Genomic DNA, 4629 nt, shown 5'->3' on the forward strand with positions numbered 1-4629 from the left:
GGACCCTGAGATCATGACCTAAGCAAAAAAAACAAAAAAAAAAAAAACAAAAAAAACAAGAGTGGGAGGCTCAACTGACTGAGCCGTCCAGGCACCCCAAGTGGTGATAACTTTTAAACACATAAAAATACACCAAGCACTGCCCTCAAACTAAGAATAAGTTGACCAGAGGAAGGGAGACACAATATCAAAACTTTATGGTCAATGCTGTTTATAAAGTTATTGAATGAATGGCCTCAAAAACATGCTTCCGTTGCTACATGCAGACTTAAGTTGAGGAATAGGAGGTACTTTTTAAGAGTTTAGTTGCAACCTTCTGTATTATCCAACCATAGAAAGTTATAGAGTCTCTCTGGATCGTTTTTATTATTATTAAAGAGCAAATTTATCTTTTGGGAGTGATTCAAGCCTAGTCCTGCTTCAAGTCAACAGCTGTATGAAGTGTTGCCCTTCTAGATCTATGATTCTAGGATACTGTCTCTGGTTAACAAAGTGTCCTCCCACCCTGTGACTTTAATGTCCTGTAAATCCATTGGGGAAAAAAGAGCTGTCATATCAGATACAGATATGCTTCTTGAAGTATGTGCCATTGAGCTCCATGCAGGCATGCAGGAGGAATAAGTATGCCTTTCTTTAGCTTCTTGCTGAGGCCACATGCTCTCTGATTCACCAGTTATTTACTTACTAATTTAGTGGGTAGACATTTATTATGCACACCCTATGGACTAGATTTGTGAGGACTATTAAATAGCTTAGTAAAACCTATTCCTATCCAAGAGATTTTGAGTGGCCTAGTCAAAACCTATGCTAGTGGTATGTCTGAATTATTGCCCTCATTAGAAAGGCCAATTAATGCACAAAGGAAATGAAACAAGCACCCTTTCGCTATCTAGGACCGAGGTCAGCAAACTTTTTCTGTAAGCAGCCAGACTGTAAATATTTTAGGCTTTACAGGGCCATATGGACTTTGTTGCAGCTACTTGACGCCCCATCCTAGTATAAAAGCAACCACAGATAACATGTAAATGAATGGATGTGGCTGTGTTCCCATAAAATTTTATTTATGGACACTGAAATTTGACTTTCATGTAATTTACATGAGTCACAAAACATTATTCTTTTGATTTGTTAAAAAGCATTTGAAATGTAAAAACTATTTCTACCTTGGCCATCTAAACACAATCCATGGACCATAGTTTGTCCATCTGTGATCAATGAAATTACTGTTGTACACAGTTGTAGATAAGCATGAAGGATGCAGGCAGTATATAAAATATTAAAATACATGTATAAAACCAAATGATAAATATTTAAAATATTTTCATACCAAGTGCTGGAAAGATTTTACCATCTTTCCTCTTGTGTGGGTTCTGTTTTTAGATGGAGCAGACTTAGCTCTCCTTAAATGAGTAATTTCAGCAACTGGTACAGAAGTGATTCAAATGACTGCATACTAAAAGATGAAAAATAAAGACTTAATACCTTCAGATTGGTTATGGTTCTTAGCCTTATATTGCCGGAAGTTGAATTGCTTCCCATACAATTCTCTTATCCCTGGCTCCGATTTTGTTTTTTATTTTTGTGTTCTGAATAACTGAGCTGCATATTAATCAGGGTTCTCCAGAGAAACAGAACTGATAGCAGCATATTTCTATATCAATATATAGATTTCTTTTAATTGAAGGTCTAGGGTGGGGCCTGAGATTCCACATTTCTTTCTTTTTTTTTTTTTAAGTAGACTCCATGCCCAACATGGCATTTGAATTCATGACCCTGAGATCAAGAATCACATGCTCTACTGACTAAGCCAGTCAAGCACCCCTATGTATGTGATTTTTAAAGTAAGGAATTGTTTCATGTGGTTATGGAGGCTGAGAAATCCCATGACCTTCACTCAGCAGGCTGGAAACCCAGGAGAGCCAGTGATGTAGTTCCAAGTCCAAGTCTGAAGACCTAGAAACCAGGAGTGTCAATGGTGGAAGTCTCAGCCTTGGAGCAGAAGACCCATGGCCCAGCTAGAACAGTCAGGGTGTGTGGGAGAAAAGTCTCCCCTCCTTCACCTCTCAAGTTCTGTCCGGGCCTTTAATGGGGAGGTGTGATATTGTGATTTATAATAAGAAATCTATTTTCCAACAGTGATGACTTCCCTCACAAGAACATGCCTCTCACAGAGGATCTCCTTCATCCCTCTCTAGAAGAGAAGAAGAGGAAACACAAGAAGCGCCAGCTGCAAAACCCCAAGTCCTACGTCATGGATGTGAAATACCCAGGATGGTATCAAATGACCACCATCTTCAGCCATGCACAAACAGTAGTTTTGTGTTGGCTGTTCCACTGTCCTCTGCCAACCTGCAGTAGGAAAAGCAAGGCTTGCAGAAGAATGCCCCTTCAGATGGAAGCAGCACTAAAAGCATCCTGAGGGGCACCTGGGTGGCTCAGTGGGTTAAAGGCTCTGCCTTCGGCTGGGGTCATGATCCCAGGGTCCTGGGATCGAGCCCCACATCGGGCTCTCTGCTCAGCGGGGAGCCTGCTTCCGCCTCTCTCTCTCTCTGCCTGCCTCTCTGCCTACTCGTGATCTCTGTCTGTCAAGTAAATACATAAAATCTTTTTAAAAAAATAAAATAAAATAAAAGCAACCTGAATCAAGACAAGTGGGAAACCATCCCAATAAACACATTTGGGATTTTAAATGTATATACGTATATTTGTATGTATATACATTTGTATGTATACGTTTCTTACACTTGTCCCTGTTTCTGGTACATAGCTCCCAAAGCCCTTGGAATTTTCTGATAAGAGAAACAGAAGGATCTTTTATTATAATATTTGGTCTCTTATCCTCAGTTTCTGAAGTCACTTCTGAGCCATACAGGTGAAATGGATGTCTTGTTATTCATAATAAGCCCTTTTCAACTACAATGGAGTTTATCAGGTGACTTTTAGAAAACCCCTAAAGATGAGGGTTGGGGGTGCTGGTTGTCAGGGGAATCAATCATGTGATTAGAGAGTAGGACTTCTTAGTTCCCCCCACCCCCACCCTACTCCCAAGAGAGGAGTGTGAAAAATACCAAAGTCTTAGTCCACCCACAGAATCCAGTTTTGTTCTTCCAGTGCAGGGATTGAAGTTTCAGTATTTTTTGGTTCTAATATGCAGCCTCCAAGTGTAGGCAACTGCCCCACATGGACCTGGGCAGAATTGCCCACGATCCACTGGGAATGTTGTCTTTTGATAAACAGAGACTTTTTTTAATGACTTACTAAATAAGTAAATTAAATAGGGGCACCTGGGTGGCTCAGTCAGTTAAGCGTCTGCCTCCAGCTCAGGTATGATCTCATGGTCCTGGAATTGAGTCCCACATCAGGCTTCCTGCTCAGCGGGGTATCTGCTTCTCCCTCTCCCACTGCTCCCCTCACCCCCACTTGTGCTTACTTTCTCTCTCTTTCATATATAAATTGAAAAACTTTAAGAAAATAATCTTAGCTAAAAGTTTGATGTGTGGGTATATTTGTCAAGAGGCCAAACAATAGTTAATTTTTAAAAGTTCTTTGAATCTCTTAGGAGAAAATAAACATCATTATATTTAAAAGCAAAACATTGTATATCAATATGCGTAAGAGCATTCTTCACAATTCCCAAAAGGTGGAAACAACCCAGATGTCCATCAGCTGATGAATGGATAAACAAATTGCGGCATATGCATACAACGGAGTATTATTCAGCCTTAAAAAACAATGAAATTCTGATACATGCTATGACATGAATTATGCTAAGTGAAATAAGCCAGACACAGAAAGACCAATATTGTGTGATTCCACTGATAAGAGATATCTAGAACAGGCAAAATCATTGAGACTGAAAGTAGATTAGAAATTACCAGGAACTGGGGTACCTGGGTGGCTCAGTGGGTTAAGCCTTTGCCTTTGGCTCTGGTCATGGTCTCAGGGTCCTGGGATCGAGCCCCGCATTGGGCTCTCTGTTCAGCGGGGAGCCTGCTTCCCCCCGACTCTCTCTGCCTGCCTCTCTGCCTACTTGTGATCTTTCTCTCCCTGTCGAATAAATAAATAAAATCTTAAAAAAAAAAAAAGAAATTACCAGGAACTGATGGTCAAGGGGAATGCTTAATTGGTACTTAGTAGGCACAGAGTTTCTGTTAAGGATGATAGAAAGTTCTAGATATGAAAAGCGGTGACAGTTATATAACATTGTATACTTAATGCCATTGAAGTGTACACTTAAAATAGCTAAAATGGTAATATTTTAGTTTCTCTATACTTTACCACAATAAAACCACACAAAATCCCTTCTTTCTAGGTGTGATACTTCTGAATAAAAATTTAAGCTGCTCTGTAGTTGTCAGCCTTATCACACCACTAACAGTAAAATAATAAATTGACCACAGTGAAAGGAAATCCCATTTAATAAAGATTATTAGAATGTATCAGCAGCCTGAAGTCACTATAAAATGATTGTCTTTGGAGGACATTTTTTCATTTTTTTTATATAAGTAAGTTGTTCAAGACTTTTAAAGGAAAAATAATGCTTTCCCTGGAATCTATTTTCCTGAAAAAATTGAAGTCAAAATTAATGTCTACAAATACAGATTATGATGATCTCATCCACTGAATCTG

The 4629-nt window shown here is 39.3% G+C and overlaps 1 pseudogene across 1 annotated transcript; it reads left to right on the forward strand.

Moving 5' to 3' along the window:
• The first annotated feature begins 2158 nt into the window (after positions 1–2158).
• Positions 2159–2408, forward strand: LOC308344706 (small ribosomal subunit protein eS27-like; annotated as a pseudogene). Its single transcript has one exon. The product of its transcript is annotated as a small ribosomal subunit protein eS27-like (transcript).
• Positions 2409–4629: the final 2221 nt, after the last annotated feature.

The sequence above is a fragment of the Martes martes genome (genome assembly GCF_963455335.1).
Source record: "Martes martes genome assembly, chromosome: 6".
NCBI classification, from domain to species: domain Eukaryota; kingdom Metazoa; phylum Chordata; class Mammalia; order Carnivora; family Mustelidae; genus Martes; species Martes martes.